This window comes from Balaenoptera musculus, chromosome 20 (genome assembly GCF_009873245.2).
Source record: "Balaenoptera musculus isolate JJ_BM4_2016_0621 chromosome 20, mBalMus1.pri.v3, whole genome shotgun sequence".
Taxonomy (NCBI): Eukaryota; Metazoa; Chordata; class Mammalia; order Artiodactyla; family Balaenopteridae; genus Balaenoptera; species Balaenoptera musculus.
The window spans coordinates 55,545,367-55,563,195 of NC_045804.1; the positions used below are offsets into that span (position 1 = coordinate 55,545,367).

Consider the following 17,829-nt stretch of genomic DNA (forward strand, 5'->3'; position numbering starts at 1 on the left):
TGATAATGACACTTCAGGAAATACAGCCACAGAATCGAGCCTTGTTCATCGCATCCCTGGAACGAGTTCAAAAAAGTAAAAACTTTCCAATAATATATTTTCCCCCAGGGTGAGAGTGAATAGGTCACCATTCCTTTCTCTTAAAAGAAAAACATATTTGTTTGTTTTCAAATAATGAAATTTTGGAACCTTTCGGATTTTACGGTAGAGGACTGTTTTTGTTTTAAATTGTAGTAAAAGTGCCTGATCTTTATTTCTGTGGTGGTTTGTTTTACCCAAGGTGCATCTCCTTCCTGGTGAATCTCACTGCCCAGAGAGAGGGAACTGGACATGACTGAGGTCAAGATGGTGCTGCTACATGGTTCCCCTTCAAGAGTCTTTTCAGTCATTTTGGGAAATTGGTGTTGATGTCAAAGCTGAAAGCCAGATCCAGGAGAGACGTAGAGTTACACTCATGCAGCCACTGGCTCCGTTACAGAAAGGGTGATGCCCACATAATTTTAAATCCTTTTGAAGGCATTCAGTGTTCAGAAGGAGTAGCAGGAAGATGTCAATGAGGAATTTAATGCCTATATTCCAACTAGCAACCGACCAGAGGCTGAAATACCCCAGGATCAGTGATGCCCCAACTGCAGATCAGGAGGGGCTGAAAGGATCTGACCAGCAGTGCGTGTGTGTGTGTGTGTGTGTGTGTGTGTTACATATGTATGAGTTCCGCTGTGGCCAGGTCCAGTGGAACAAGTACCAGCATCAGCTGATAGTGAAGAAATATAATTTAAAAGTTGTTTTTTATTTCAGGGCATGTTGTATTTGTAAACAGAAAATAATACTATCTAATTCATGTCATTGTTTAAATCAGGGCCCCCAAATCAACTGTCCACGGAGGAGACAAGTGATGTGAACAAGTGAAGCAGTGGAGGAGAGGAAGCAAGTTAATCCAACTCAAGCCTGTCCTTGCCAAGTCACAATGCACACCCAGTATTGCCATATATATTCATTTTTCAGGAGACCCTGGAAGCTCTGGTTTTTTCAATGTGAAACTGTTTTTTAAAAATTGGCTTAATTGTTAAACACATGTATCTATGATCCCATCTATGGGCCTCATCCAACCCACAGGCTTCCAGTTTGAAACCTCTGGTCTAAATCAATGCTTTTGCCTGAAGAAAAGATGAAGCAAGTGCTTCGCTGATATTCACAGTCTCATTACTGGTGCCTGGAGCCAGTGGAAACAGGGGGAGGGAGCAAGGGGGAGCTAACACGGGCTGCTTGGAAGGAATTAAATCCCTTTTCAAAATTGGTCCTAAACCCGCAAGCCCTGAAGTGTCGCCTAATGTCAATATTTTTTCTCTTCCCCTCTGTTCTCCACACCTGCCCTGCCCCTCCTGCCACCAAGCTTATGTTGTTTTAATGTCTGGCTGGTTGGCTGTTCATAATTCAATAGAGGAAACGAATAAGAAACACATAAGTCTTCTGCTTACTTGTCGAGTCAACAGTAAAGCAGTCTCATGGCTGAAACCCCTGTGGGTTCTTTAGATTAGGATTGACATATATACACTACCATGTGTAAAACAGATAGCTAGTGGGAACCTGCTGTATAGCACAGGGAGCTCAGCTTGGCGCTCCGTGATGACCTAGATGGGTGGGATTGGAGGTTGAGGTGGGAGGGAGGTCCAAGAGGGAGGGGATATAGGTATACACATGGCTGATTCACTTCATTGTACAGCAGAAACTAACACACCATTGTAAAGCAACTATACTCCAATAAAACAAGAAAACAAAGAAAAAAAAATAGCCCTTGGGTTTTCCAGGAAGCTGTGAGATGTGGGAAAGGTCTGTGAACAGGAGGGCAGGAGTCCTGGGATCAAATCCTGGCCCTGCCACTAACTAGGTGTATGACCCAGGTGAGTCTCATCTGCTTCCTCAGCAGTGATGGGGAGACTTTGGTTGGGCTATGATGTCCAAGGCTTCGCCCAGTTCTGACCGATCATCTGTGATATTTGCTCTTCTTGTCTTTTCTTTCTTTGGATGGAGGGCAGAGGCTGAACTTGAGCACAAATTGAATTCAGCTGAGCTTGGTATCGGACTGGGTGCAAAGAGGAGAACACGCAGTTGCGTAAAAGCCTAAAATCCCATAACTAAAATTACAGTGAGATACTATCTTGAGGTATTATTCCATGTTTGCACACTTTCTCCTTTATTTTCTTTTTTCCCCTTCCTCCAAGTTAAGTAAGTAGCTGGTTCTGCCTTTATTGCTACTAGCAAAGGATTCAGTAGAACATTCTAGAAGAAAAAAATGATAATATCTTCATATTCTTGGAGAAGGCAGAGGTTTCTTAAACAGGATATAAAAAATAATGGTAAAAGAAGATTTTCTAAAAATAAATTAAAATTATTTATAAATGGATAAATTGGACTTCATTAAATTTAAGTACTTTCATTCATTAAAATATTCTGTTAAGAGAGTAAAAGACAAGCCACAGACTGGGACAAAATATTTGCAATGCACATAACCAGTTAAGGACCTGTATCCAAAGCATGTGAGCAACTCCTACAAATAGATAGTTTTAAAAAGAAAGAAAATCCAGTTGAAAAGTGAGCGGGATACTTAAATGTGCACTGCACAAAAGGGACGACCCAAATGGCAACAAATATATTAATATGTGCTCTACATCACGTTCATCAGGGGAATGCAAACTGAAACCACAGTGGGATCTTACTATATGCCCACCTGAATGAATAAAATTGAGAAGACTGAAAATACCAAGTGCTGATGAGGATGCATAACAATGAGAACTCTAACGCATTGTGGGTGGGTGTGTAAATCGGTACTACCACCGTGGAAAGACGTTTGGCAAGATCTTCTCAGGCTGAGCACACACCTAAACTATGTTCCAGAAATTCTACTCCTGCAACGGTGGTCCAAAAGCAGTTCTACTCCATTACAGACGGGTACCTGTGTCCCCAAAGACATACACAGAACTTATCATAGTGACTTTACTGTTAGCCCCAAATTGGAAACAGTCTGATGGATAAATAAAGTATAGCTGATTCAAACAATGGGCTAGTACATAGCATTAAGAAAGAACTGCTGATGCCAGCAGCAACATGGATGAATCTCACAGACTTTTGAGTGTAAAAAAAGAGAAAACACACAAAAGAGTTCATACAATATCATTCCATTTAACTAACAGCAAAGGAAACCATTGACAAAACGAAAAGACAACCTACTGAATGGGAGAAGATTTTTGCATATGATATGGTTAATAAGGGCTTAATATCCAACATATATAAACAGCTCACACAACTGAATGTCAAACAAACAAACAACCTGATTAAAAAATGGACAAGAGAACTGAATAGCCATTTTTCCAACGAAGAAATACAGATGGCCAACAGGCACATGAAAAGATGCTTATCATCACTAATCACCAGGGAAATGCAAATCAAAACCACAATGAGATATCACCTCACACCTGTGAGGTAGCTATCATCAAAAAGAACACAAATAACAAATGTTGGAGAGGGTGTGGAGAAAAGGGCATCCTAGTGCACTGTTGGTGGGGATATAAATTGGTGCAGCTACTGTGGAAAACAGTATGGAGGTTCCTCAAAAAACTAAAAATAGAACTACCTACCATATGACCCAGCAGTTCCACTCCTGGGTATATATCCGAAAAAAAACCACACAAAACACTAATTCGAAAAGTTACATGCATCCCAATGTCCATAGCAACCTAAGTGTCCATTAAACAGATGAATGGATAAAGAAGATGTGGTGTATATATACAATGTAATACCACTCAGTCATAAAAAAAGAAGGAAATTTTGCCATTTGCAGCAACATGGATGGACTTGGAGGACATTATGCTAAGTGAAATAAGTCAGACAGAGGAAGACACATACTGTACGATATCACATATATGTGGAATCTAAAGAATACAATAAACTAGTGAATATAGCGAAAAAGAAGCAGACTCACAGATATAGAAAACAAACTAGTGGTTACCAGTGGGGAGAGGGAAAGGGGAAGGGGAAACATAGAGGTAGGGAAAAAATAGTACATGTCAATTATATCTCAATAAAACTGGAAAAAAAGAACAAGCAAAACTGACCTCTGGTGATAGAAGTCAGAGTAGGGACCGCCTTAGAGAGGGGTCATTGACTGGGAGGGGCACGCAGGAGCCTTCTGTGTTGTAAATGCACTGCTCTGATCTGGACAGTGAATACACAGGTGTAGAAGTTTATTGAGCTATACAGTTAAGATTTATGCACTGTACCTAGAAGTCTCTCTGGCTTTTGTGTTTGAAAAACATAAGAAGTGGCTTTAAAGCCCCACATTCAAGGACACTTTGAAAAATTACTGTTGGCTGGATCTTCTCCAGATCAAATCAGAGCCTATGGGAAGGGGATGGGGGCGGAGCGTCAATTCTGATGGAGTAGGAATGGCTGTTGGACTATTACACACACGCACGCGCACACACACTCCTCAGGAAATTATAATTCACAGCCAGCATCGAAAACCAGTGCCTAAGGGGGATTTCGGGTAATTGTGAGTAAGTAAGAGAAAGAATTCTGGCACAATAGACAATCTTGTTGGTTAGAAGCAGCAGGAAACGTGAGCCTTTCCTGCAAGTCCTGCAGTAGCCTGAAAAGAGATGCGTCTGGTCAGGAGGAGGAGAGAATAGCAGGGCAGCTCGTGCAGGACCCCAGAAAGGAAGTGGCGTGCGGTTGTGCCCTGAGCAGGAGCCAGGCTCCAAGGTGGCCCCTAATGACACGTGCTTCCGGGCATCCTTACTGTTGTGTGATTCAGAGATGCCTCACGTGACCAACAGAACAGGTGGCGGTGACAGGGAGTGATTTCCGACACTAGTCATCACAGACATTACAACTTCCGCCTTCGCTCTTTTGTAACTAGTCGCCATGCCGTGAAGATGCTCAAGCCGCCCTGCGGAGGGGCCCACGTGGATAGGAGCTGAGGCTCTTTCATCCATAGCACCCCATCCACCTACTTCTCTGTCCTGTGCTTCTGAAACCAAGCAAGACCCTGTGGGGCTCCTGGGCACAGAAGCCTTTCTGTGTCCCCGCTTTCTTGTTTATAGGAAATAGGCTTCATTCAGCCTCCATAACCCTCCTTGAGTTCCAAAGGGCAGGTTCAAACAGTTGCTAATCAGGGAAGGGAGGGGATGCAGAGACAAGGGAGGAGCGGTCAGGACACAGTGATGCAGCCTCAGGGCAGCGTCCTGGTTCCCCCTCAAGGGATACACATGACGGTATATTTGAGCTGTTTTGCAGATACTGAAATCCCCACCAGGTGGGAGAAGTTAACTGCGTGCTGCCCACAAGCAGTAGACCCCAGACTGGTTGGAACCAGAAGGTAGATGACGCTCACTCCCACTTACCTCCCCACCAACCAATCAGAAGACTGTCCACGAGCTGACCACGCCCTCCTCTTTGAACAATTACTATAAAACTCCTCACTACCCCCTCCAGGTAGGGATACACAGTTTTGAGGGCATTAGCGCACCGTGACCCCCCTTGCCTGGCAAAGCAATAAAGCTATTCTTTTCTACTTCACTCAAAACTCTGTCTCCAAGATTCAGTTCGGTACCCGTGTACAGAGGCCGAATTTCAGCTGCAGTTCTGCTGCTTTGTGGGTCTTGATGTGCCCATGAGCACATCCAGAGGTATATGCAGAGAGCTTTGATGAGCAGACCAGAGCTCTGTGACTTATAACCATCACAGAGCAGGTTATCACAGTGAACTGTCAGAAAGAAGAATGGTTCAAATCAGCCTATTACCTTCTACCATTTTTTACTACCCATTTGGCGTGATTTATGTTATGGAGAGCTCTTAAGATGACACTCAAGAGATCTTGTCTAGACAAGTGACGCAGAAATCACAAAATGAAAGAATTTTCCCCCAAAGAACCATGATTCCAAAATCAACCAACGGAACTCGATCACTTAGTTACACAAATGATTACTTCTTTTTTAAAAATGTTTCATGTATTCTGCATGTGAAAAGGCTATTTTCTTATGCTCAGTTCATTTAAAAATGTAAACAGAAATATATATTAGTTTTATGTGTTAAAAATAAATATGTTAGCAGTACTGCATGGTATATTTGAACTCATAGCCCTTATGAAGCAGGCATAGGTTTTTGAATCACTATTATCAGTTATTGACTATCCTTAAACTGGAAATTCTTATTTATTGAAATGCTTTCTGTCTTAGCTTGTGCTACCATAAAAAAAATACCTTCGACCGAGTGGCTTAAGTAACAGAAGTTAATTTCTTACAGTTCTGGAGGCTGGAAGTCCGGGATCAAGGTGCCACCATGATTCAGTTTCTGATGAAACTTCTCTTCTTGGCTTGAAGACGGTTGCCTTCGTGCTGTGTCCTCAGATGGCCTTCCCTTCACCTGTGCAAGTGTGTGGAGAAAGAAAGAGAGCTCCAATCTTGCTTCCTCTTCTTATAAAGACAATAACCCTAACAGATCAGGGTCCTACACTTATGATCTTCTTTAACCTTAATTAATTTCAAAAAGGCCCTAGCTCGAAACACCATAACCCTGGGGGGTTAAGACTTTAACATATGAATTTGGTGGGAGGACACAATTCAGTCCATAGCACCTTCTACTAACAAATGATCTGGGTAGGAAAAGCTTTTAAAATACGAACATGCAGGCTTTCTATGGAAACCTCTTCTCCATGGTGGTTGTTTGCATGATTCTCTTGTCAAAAATATAAACAATGAGGTTTTTTTTTCCTTAAACCTATATCGCATGAATGAAGTAATTCCCACACTACTCCCATCAAATTAATGATGTCATTTTAAGGCCAAACTGAACATGATGTAAAAATAATACACTGAGATATATGGAAAGGAATGCATTTCGAGTTATTTAAAATGTGTTTTCATGTGTAAACTCTCACATATTGAGGAACTGACTATTCAGGGTGTTGTTCCAAGCTGATGGTGAATAAACTTTTAAGAATTCGTAAGCTATACTTTGTTCAAAACACAGCACAAGATAGAAATTTGTGTAATCAATGCTTCTGCTGGTCCATAGAGAAATATAATAAAACTGAAATTTTTTTTAAACAAAGGGAATTTCTAAAAGCCTCAGAAAAGAGAAGACAAAGTTTCCTTCAGTCAATTGGAAGAGAAAGCAGAGAAGTGAGGACAGATAACAGGGCCTGCGTTGTAGGCTTTGGAGGCTTTCTGTGCAATGAGGATCACTCTGTCTCTTTAGTACATTCGGATTTTACCTTATGACCGGAGGAAGGCAAAGGGATGAAATGTCTAGGAACCACGTGCTGAATTCAAGCAATTAATTTTTGTGTGTATGCATTAAAATACATACAACATAAAATTTACCATTTTAACCATTTTTAAGTGTATAATTAATTCAGTGGCATGAATTGTTTTACCATCACCACCCTCCATCTCCGGAACTTTTTCATCATCCCAAACAGAAACAGCCCAAACAATAGCCGTGAAACCATAATCCCCACTCTCCCATCCCCCAGCCCCTGGTGATCTCTATTCTGCTATTTCTATTAATTTGGCTATTTTGGTATCTCATATAAATGCAATTATACAGTATTTACCTTTTTGTGACTAGCTGATTTCACTTAGCATAATGTTTTTGAGGTTCATCCATGCCGTAGCATGTATCAGAATTTTCTTCCTTTTGAAGGCTGAATTATATTCCATGGTATGTGTGGACCACATTTTGTTTATCCATCCATTGCTGATGGACACTTGGGTTGCTTCCACCCTTTGGCTGTTGTGAACAGTGCTGCTGTGAACATGGGTGCACCTGTGTCTCTGCCTTCACTACTTTTGAGTACACCCTCAAGTGGAATTGCTGCATCACATGGTCGTTTAAAGTTTAATTTTTTGAGGAATCACTGTACTGTTTTCCACAGCAGCTGCACCATTTTGCATTCCTCCTAATGATGCATAAGAGTAAAACCTTATAATACACTTTTATTATTCTTATTATTTTTTCTTTAAACGGTCATTGGTCCTTTAAACACATATATCTCTTTATATATAACTTTAAGTAAAGTATATACATATACTATTTATATGGACTATATGACTATTAAATGCCGTTTCATATTTGCACACATACTTACCCTCTCTGGTCCTTTTCAAGTCTCTTTTCCAGCAACTCAGGCTTCCATCTCGTGGTGTTTTCTTTCTCCCTTTCTTTCTTCCTTTAGCATTTCTTGTGGTACAGATCTGCTGGGGATAAATTTTCTCAGGTTCAGATTTTCTGCAAGAGTATTTCATCTCCATGTTTGATGAATATTTCTTCTGGGCAAAAAATTCTAAGATACTTCCTTTTTTTTCTGACCTCCATTGCTTCTTCAGATGAAATGTTAGCTATTACATTTTATTGTTTTCCCCTGTTTCTAATGTGTCATTTTTCTCTGGATGCTTTTAAGATTCCCCCACCTTCTCTCTCTCTCTCTCTCTCTCTCTCTCTCTGTGTGTGTGTGTGTGTGTGTGTGTGTGTGTGTGTGTGTGAGCCTGTCTGTCTCTGTTTCTTAGCAGTTTGGCCATGATGTGCCTACATGTGTATTTATCCTGCACATGGTTTGCTGGACTTTTTGAATCTGCAGGTTAATGTGTTTGGGGAAGGCTTTCATTTATGTTCAGATGCTTAAAAAGCTCTTAGCATTCACTGCTTACAGAGGACCAACCCAATTTGCCATCCCAAATGAACCATCAGAAATAGTGGGGATAAAAGGGTTTGCTCTGCAGAGCATCTGAGCTGTAGAGCCTCACTGTGACTCCATCCGACCCTTCCCTCTCTTGAGCCCTCCTGGCCCACTACTGGAATATTCCAATCTTAATTAGCAGTGGGGTGTCCTGGAAAGGAGCTACATTTGTATTTGAGGTCTGAAAGCTGCTAATTATGTGACCCTTTGCAAGTGACTTAAATTTTCTGAGCCTCAGGTCTATCACATGGGCCCCTATCTTGCGATACTGTAGCCAAAATTGAGATCGTATATAGAAAAGACCAGCACGGTGTTTGAGGCATGGTTAGACCGTGCAGTCTCCTTCTGTTCAAAGCAAATATACTCAGGGTTTCTTCACCCCGTGACCAAAACTGGTCTCCGCTGATTCTCACTGACTTCTCTGCTCAAAATTTTCTTACCACTAGCTCATTCCCACCTAGAATCTCACTTGATTCCCAAGGCCATCCCACACTGCTTCCTTGACCCTGCAGTTCCCAAGGGGCACGTCTCTGAATCTGGCCTTCACATGCACGGCCTCTTTCCCGTCTGGGTCCACTGAGCCATGTCTTCTTATATCCTAGGATGGTTTCCCTTGATCCAGGTACTCAGCAAACCTTCATTTGACAGGTTTCACAAGACCTTCCAAGATTGTGAAAGCCTTTTTATTTACAACTAAAATTTTAGACTCCTCAGCAAATATGTCAGCATGCCTAATGGGTGAATGAGTTGCACTTTGGAATTCCACATGTTTTTTGATGAGGAATCACTTTATTTTTTCTAAAGCTCTGTGGCCTGCCTCAACTGCTCTTGTAGACTCTCCTGAGTGTCATTATGGGGCGATTCCAGATTATCTGATCCCATGTTGCATTTTCAAGTCCTTGCACACATGCTATGAGCTCAACACATATTTGTTGAATAAACAAATGAGAGGGGATGGGAAGAAAAGGCACCACCTAGCCTCCCCTCCACACTCAGTAACCTCAAAATCCTTGGCAACTTAAAGCAGCAATAAAATCTGCCAAGTCGGGAATTTCTTCCCAGCACCAGATCTCATACCAAAGTTAGATGTCAATCAGAGGATAACACGGATGGCTGTTATAGTCGTAAAAATGCCTGAGGATGCCACACACATGCCTCCCCAGGTCATATAATTTTTTAGAGCCTGGATTCTCTTATAAAAGTGACATTCTTCCATGTATTAATGCAGTGATATAGCCATTTTTGCATTTTCATGCTTGCTTATTTGTATTCTCATGTCCTTTTTACATCGATTTTATATTCATTTGTACTATAAGATATACCAGATACACACCAAATAATTATGCATTATATTTTGATTACTGAGATCTAGAGTGTGGGTAAAACTGAGCGCTATACCAGTAGATCAATAATCTGCCCTCAAGTCCTGTGTCCGCTAGTAGCTTACTTTATGTCCCCGGGGAGGGGTTCTTAGCTCCTACTCCTCTGTAAGCTGAGGGGACGTGAGCTAAAAACAGAGGCCCCACTGCAGCTCCAGGACTCTCTGTCCACAGCTCTGCTGGTTAGCTCATGAATATACACACATCTCAGGACACACTATGCTCTATAATGTGTCACTTTCACTTTGCACTGAGGCTGTTGTTAATACTGCCAATGCCTGTGGCATTTCAGGCACCATGAGAATGAGCAGTTACTTCCTTCTGAAGGTCAGAGACCATGTGGGTCACCGTCACCCCGTCTCTGGACCATCTGGCTGCCGACGACACAATACTAATATCCACACTCAATTCCCCCCCTGGGGAAAAAAAGGATCCAAAAGAGGCAATGTCAAAATAACTCATATAATCCAAATTTGATCCTGCAGAGAGCAGCTGGCTGGGGGAGGCTGAGGGAGGAGAAGACCTTCGGCCTATACGCATGATGGGATTGTCCCTTTGATAGTGGAGCGAGCAGTTTCTTGAAGTGTGATTTAAGAAGATAAAGGGACACAGGCAAAGTGTGGGGGGATTTCTCTGAATTCTGGACAATCCTGGGTGTGAAGGAGGCAGTGGCCACCTAAGAAGGAAGCAAGCACAGCCTTTCCTTAGTCTCACAGCGATAATGACATGGCAGGGAGAAAACCCTGGAGACTTTTGTCTGGATAACACATAAGGATGTAGGGCCCAGGCACAATGCAGTTACCGATCTCCGGAAAAGTGGTACAGTTCTCAGAGGGCCTTACTCTTTCTGCCTCACAAATCAGAACAGGTCATGGTGAGCCCTCCTATAGGAATTGCAGGACATGTAAACTTCTTTTCTTTTCTTTTTTTTTTTTTGGCTGCACCATGAGGCATGTGGGCTCTTAGTTCCCTGACTGGGGATCGAACCCATACCCCCTGCACTGGCAGTGTGGAGTCTTAACCACTGGACCGCCAGGTAAATCCCAGGACATGTAAACTTCTGAATTAGGGCTTTGACTTTGAAAGCAATTTGAGCTGTATTTTAAATTTTTTACGTATTCTGAAGTTGTTTAGAGTTAAATTATTCTCTGTTAGGTAAAAAAAAAAAAATTCTCTCCAGTTCTTCTTTTCTCTAGTCCTCACTTGCCATCTCGACCTGAACACTCATGCCATTTCAGACTTAGTTTCTGTTGTTAGCTCCTTCACCTACTGCTGGAATTTGGGCTGTTCATATCCTGAAGATAAAACCTTTGGCATCCAAGGGGGGAGGGGAGCGGGAGAGGGAAGGATCAGGAGTTTGGGATTAGCAGATGCACACTAGTGAATAGAGGATGGATAGACAACAAGGTCCTACTGTAGAGCAAGGGGAGCTGTATTCAATGTCCTGTGATAAGAATAGTGGAAAACAGTGGAAAAGAATATGAAAAAGAATATATGTATCTGAATCACTTTTCTGTACAGCAGAAATTAACACAACCTTGTAAATCAACTAGACTTCAATAAAATTAAAAAAAAAAAAAAGGCCAGGCATTCCAAGCGTTGACCCCACATTCATGTTGTAGAAGGAAAGTTTCCTTAAAAAACGAAACAAAACAAAGCAAAACCACCACCACCAACAACAAAAAACCTTTGGCATGAATTGGTAGTTTCCAGGCAGCACTTAAAGCAAGGATCCCTGTCAAGGGGCCCGGACCTGGCAAGACAGTCGATAGAAAGAAAACCCAGGAGATCATGGGAGACAAGGCTTGCATACGGAGGCTCTAGGGGAGGCTGCATGAGCTCAGACCTACACCATTTCTAAGGGTACTGTGTAGATCAGGATAATTAGCTCTAGGAGGTGGACTAGTTTGGGTCACTCCTTCCTTAGGAGGTTGACCACGATTTGGAATAATGAGAGAACATGTTAAACCAGCTCTGCTGCTATACAAAGAGTTGACTTAGTGAACCAGACCTAAAGGCAAATATCCCGATGGACCACAGACATAACAACTACCTTGGGCATCACACATCTTCATGAACTTGGAATTGACAACGATGATATAACATCTTGATCTTCCAGGAAGGTATAGGAATAAAAAATTATTAGATTCTAGTCCTGGTTCTGAAACTTGAGGTCAATCACTTCCCCACAGTGACGGCATTTCTTTATTTGTAAAGTTGTTTCCCAGGATGAACGTTTACTGACAAAAGATAGTCCCAGCTGAAAGGTTCCAACTGGAGACAGAGGATTTTGACGAACACACAAGTCCAGCTTCTCTGCATGGAGCTGATCTCAGGGACTGCTGTGCTGGAGCTCCCTCCTTATCCCACGGCCACAAGCCTCATGACACTGGCTTCTGTCCTTTTTCCTTGCTCCTACTTCCAAAGGGCTCCACCTCTGCAGGGTGGAGAAGGTTTAGAGACCCTTGTTACCATCTCAGTAAGATTTCCTGAGTGTATGAACATGGAAAACAGAAAACCAGGTTTTCAGGACACCCACAAAACTGGGCATCCTTTACAGTATTTTCTGGGGAAGAATTTTCGTTCCCTGAAGAATTAATGTCTATCGCTGAAACCCTAACACACTTTCCTTCCCACTGAATGGTTCCACTTTTCTGGGAAGATGTCTGCCAGTAATTTCCCCACTAAGCTAAATCTCGTATAGCCAATATTTGGAATTTTCTTGAATTTATTTATGGATATTAGATTTGGAGGATTTCTTGGAAAATGTTTTTTTAAAAAGCCCAGTCAATTGGAAGTCAGTGTGTCCAGCTCTGTTGCTACAGATGTGGGGGGATTTTGAGCCAGTGACTTGACTTCTTTGGGGACTCAGTTTATACATTTGTAAAATGAGAGTGTTGACCTAAAATAACGCTTGAGGTTTCCCAGCTCTAGTGTTCAATGCTTCTATGTTTTCAGTATTTATTGATGTTTTAAATAATGTTACTTCATTCCCAGAGGCCCCTGGATCTGCCATACCTCTGTCCAGATTCCTCCACAGATAAATAGTTCCAGGTGGAATTCGTTTAGATTTATTATTATTATTTTAATAGCTACCATATATCCAGTGCTTACTATGTGCAGAATATATATTATCTGACATAATCCATGTGTAACCCAAATACTAGGCTTACCTTCCTCCATATTTTGGGAAAGGGGAATTTGCCTTAAAACTGTTTCTTGCTCCTACTGGCAGCTGCTTCTCGGGCTGCATACTCCCTGCCACTGCTCTAGGTTACCTCTTGGACAACACTCCCTGTGCTGCGGGCCGCTACCTGAAACCCTGACACTGTGATCCTCCTTCAGGTGGTCCTGCTGCTGCTGTGCTGGCATCAGGGGATTGGGAAACGTGGAGTGGTACTTCCCTTCCCTCTTGTAACTCTTAATTCCTCCATCCCAACCATGCATGTCTTTGTGGGGTTTGTGTTTTTGTTTTGTTTTGTTTTTTGGCCACGAGGCTTGCAGGATCTTAGTTCCCTGACCAGGGATTGAACCCAGGCCCCGGTAGTGAAAGCACCGAGTCCTAACCACTGGACCACCAGGGAATTCCCGATTCTTTGTGTTTATAACAGATGTTATTATATTATAGAGTTGAAGATAACTATCCCTATCCAACAGAGGAAACAATAACGCAGAGCGGGATGTGAAATATGATTGTGTCCAGAGCCCCAGGTAAGACAATGAATGAAGACAGATGGATGGATGGATGGATGGATGGATGGATGGATGGATGGATGGATGGACGGATGGACGGATGGATGGGTGGCTGATGACAGGAAGCTCTTCGCCATATCCTTTAGGAAGTAGCTCTCAGTTCATATTCTTGTTCTCTGTCTCCAGAGCCTGCCTTCCTTCCCTCTGAGAGAGGTACATTCTTTTATTCTTATTTCAAACCTCTACTTGTCTTTCAGAGCCCACACCTGCAGTCCACAAGGGTTGATCTTAGCTTAGATTTCATCACCTTCCTCCTCCAGGGCAAACCATAGGTCATACCAACCACAGCAATGTACTTCCCAAAAGTCTGAGTTACTAAGCAGAGAATCACATCACAGGTTGTTTCATCCGAGCAGTTCAGTTATGAGTTTCCAAAACACATTAGACAAGTTCAGGGTGAGTTTTGACCCTTTAAGTCCCTTCTTATTCAAACCTCTCCTCTCATGTGAGGTCTAGGTAAGCTTCCCCATTGTTTTTTTTTTGTTTTAGCCGTGCCGTGCAGCATGCGGGATCTTAGTTCCCCGACCAGGGATTGAGCCCATATCCCCTGCAGTGGAGGCGTGGAGTCTTAACCACTGGACCTCCAGGGAAGCCCCAAGCCTTCCCCGTTCTTCCTACAGTTTTCTTAACTGTAAGACCGAAGATTTACACACAGCTTCCAACATAAACAAACACTAATTTTTTTTATAGAACATATAGTGTATAGAAAATATGAAACCCTTTTTTTCCTAAATGCAGCATAATCTGCACAGATTCCTTGGCCCACCATAGAGGTGGTGCTGGACATTATTCCAATAGCAATTCTTCATTGTCTTTCTGGCAATCATGCCAAGAGATGGATGTGAACAAAATAGTGCTTATTTTCTGTTTCTTCAAACCACAAAACCATCTATATCAAGTAGTTGCTTGCAAGTACACAAATAACTCTAAATAATGAAAATACAGGGAGTAGCAGCCTGTAGATATCATTGAGCCCATGTTGGTTAATTGTACTGTTCAACTCTTCTATATCCTTTACTGCTACTCTTCTATTACTGAGAGAAAAATGTTCAGCTAAGCATGAGTTAAAACTGATGTCCCGGGCTTCCCTGGTGGCGCAGTGGTTGAGAATCTGCCTGCCAATGCAGGGGACACGGGTTCGAGCCCTGGTCTGGGAAGATCCCACATGCCGCGGAGCAGCTGGGCCCGTGAGCCACAACTACTGAGCCTGCACATCTGGAGCCTGTGCTCCACAGCAAGAGAGGCCGCGACAGTGAGAGGCCCGCGCACCACGATGAGGAGTGGCCCCCGCTCGCCGCAACTAGAGAGAGCCCTCGCACAGAAATGAAGACCCAACACAGCCATAAATAAATAAGTAAAAGACTTTCAAAAAAAAAAAAAAAAAAAAACTGATGTCCCCAACTCTAATCCATTACCGTATTAATCATCCCAATCTCCTCTCCTTGTTAACATGTAACCTCCCACTTCGACAGTGAGAACTTGGCTCCCACCGTCAGCCATCAATCTACTTAACTGTCCAATTCCAGGATTCACGCACGAGTTCTTTCAGAATCATTAACTCATACTGCTGTACTGTAGGAATAACTTTATCAACTAGAGTACAGTTCTAACATACAATTCATTTTGCCTTTAGTCTTACAGATTTCACTCATATCAAAAGTCATTAATCTTGGGATACGATCCTTATTTCTTTTTTTTTTTGAATTTTTGAATTTTATTCATTTTTTTATACAGCAAGTTCTTATTAGTTATCCATTTTATACATATTAGCGTATACACGTCAATCCCAATCTCCCAATTCATGATCCTTATTTCTAACGTGTGGCCCTTTTCAAGTTTCACTAAAAAGCTCATGGTATTTACCAGTTCCTTCTACTTGGCAGGAGTTCAACTCCAAACTCTCCTTCCAACACCAGACAGTTGCTAAAATCTCTATCAGGTTATTTATTTAGCTTTCTAACTGCTACTCTCTGATGGGTTCCTTGGGGCTATTGCCCTCAATAGGAATAGTTTAGAAGTTGGTGAGGGGAATTTTTTTTTTTTAATTGGGGTATAGTTGCTTTACAGTGTTGTGTTAGTTTCTACTGTACAGTGAAGTGGAGCTCCCTGTGCTATACAGCAGGTTCTCATTAGTTATCTATTTTATACATACTAGTGTGTATATGTCAATCCCAGTCTCCCAGTTCATCCCACCACCTCCCCTCCCTTTGGTGTCCATACGTTTGTTCTCTACATCTGTGTCTCTATTTCTGCCTTGCAAGCTGGTTCATCTGTACCATTTTTCTAGATTCCACACATATGCGTTAATATATGATATTTGTTTTTCTCTTTCTGACTTACTTCACTCTGTATGACAATCTCTAGGTCCATCCACATCTCTACAAATGACCCCACTTCATTGCTTTTTATGGCTGAGTAATATTCCATTGCATATATGTTCGGTGAGGGGAATTTTTATGCAAATGTTAGGGCTCCTGGCTCTGTATCTCTCATCTTTAGAGACTTTCCTTTCCATTTACAAGAGCTGTGTCAGCCCTGAACTCTGGATTCTGTTTTTTGTTGTTGATGTTTGTTTGTTTTCCAGTTCAGTTACATTACCATTTTCTCCTTGTATTCTATTTCTGTGTGCAGATGAAAAGTGGGAAGTGCCCTCAGGAGAAAGAGCATTTTGATATAAGCTCACTTAGTTTTCTTCTCCACTTTCACATTTCATGTCCCTTCCAGTTTCTGCCATCTTTGGAACCCTTTCACACAGTTTATGCTTATATTTTGTACAACATTTATCATTGTTATTGGCAGGAGATCAGTCTCATAAAATAGTTCTTAAACAGAGCAGGTAGGGTATTTATTCCAGTGAGATCATATAAGTTGGCATGAACTACCTGATAAATACACTCCCATCTAAGTTGTGGGTCTCTTCTTGGTAGATTCAGAAACCTGATTATGTCAGGAGGATCTGTTTATATTAACCAATCACAAGACTAACATATAAAACCAGAAAGCCATTTTATTAATTTCCGAAGATAAATAAGACTTGGACCAGAATCCTCATAGCTGCTTGACCAGCAACTTCCTTTTCCTGTAGGCAAACCCACATGGAAGTCAAATTACAACTAGGGGTTTGTTTGTTGAGCATGAAATCAGAAAAAGAGAAGCAGGTTGGGTGTTTGATGGAATCAAGCTAATATAGCCTCAGGTGTACATCCCCACAAAATGGAAAACCTGGCGATGGACCAAGCCTCCTCCAAATTCATTGACTGAGCTTCTTCTTTTTCTCTGACAGCTCTTGTTTATCTCTGTGTCACTCTTTTTTCTGGATTTCCATGGCTGATCTGTACCTTTATCCAAGGACATTGTTCTTTAGTAAGAACGTCAATAACATTAACATGACCCATATTGTACTGGTCTAAACACTAGTCTACCTTTTTCTTGTGACTTTTCATAATTCTACTTGAGTCCTGTATTTATTCATTAAAAGTTTAATTCTAAGAGAAAATCTTATTTCGTCAAAGTTAAAATCGTAGAGAAGATGTCCCAAACAGGGGCTACAGTATCTACCTCTTTGAGTTTAAAGATACAATGGGATAACATAGGTAATGCTTCTGCACTTACTTGATAAGCATTAAAGAATTCTTTCGTTTCCTTCCCCTTATTTAATGAAAACAGGCGTTGAAGAAAACACATCGATTTTTTTCTTGTATGTTCCCCACATGAAAATCATTTTCTTAAATTTTTGCTGGCCAGAAAAACAAGGGTCCTGAAAGCATTTTTCAATCACAAGCCTGGATGGAGATTAAAAGGCAAAACAAAACAAAAACATTAAGGCTTTCAATGACCAATTCTCCTTCACAAGACACTGGTAAATCAGAACCTGACTCTCCCAAATAAATATCAGCATTGGAACATTGTGTGTCCTGACTTCCATCAGTCACGAAGAGATCTAAGCCAAGGGTCTCGGGCTTT

The 17,829-nt window shown here is 41.7% G+C and overlaps 1 protein-coding gene across 1 annotated transcript in view; it reads right to left on the bottom strand.

The window, feature by feature from the left end:
- Positions 1–17,829, bottom strand: part of LOC118887538 (heparan sulfate glucosamine 3-O-sulfotransferase 3A1) — a 275,512-nt gene that overhangs the window by 114,554 nt on the left and 143,129 nt on the right. Inside the window, exons 2-3 of the mRNA XM_036838419.1 lie at positions 8,147–8,252; positions 6,299–6,420 (exon numbers count right to left, since the gene is read on the bottom strand). The gene's annotated coding sequence lies outside the window, so the exon portion shown is untranslated. The remainder of the gene's footprint in view (positions 1–6,298; positions 6,421–8,146; positions 8,253–17,829) is intronic.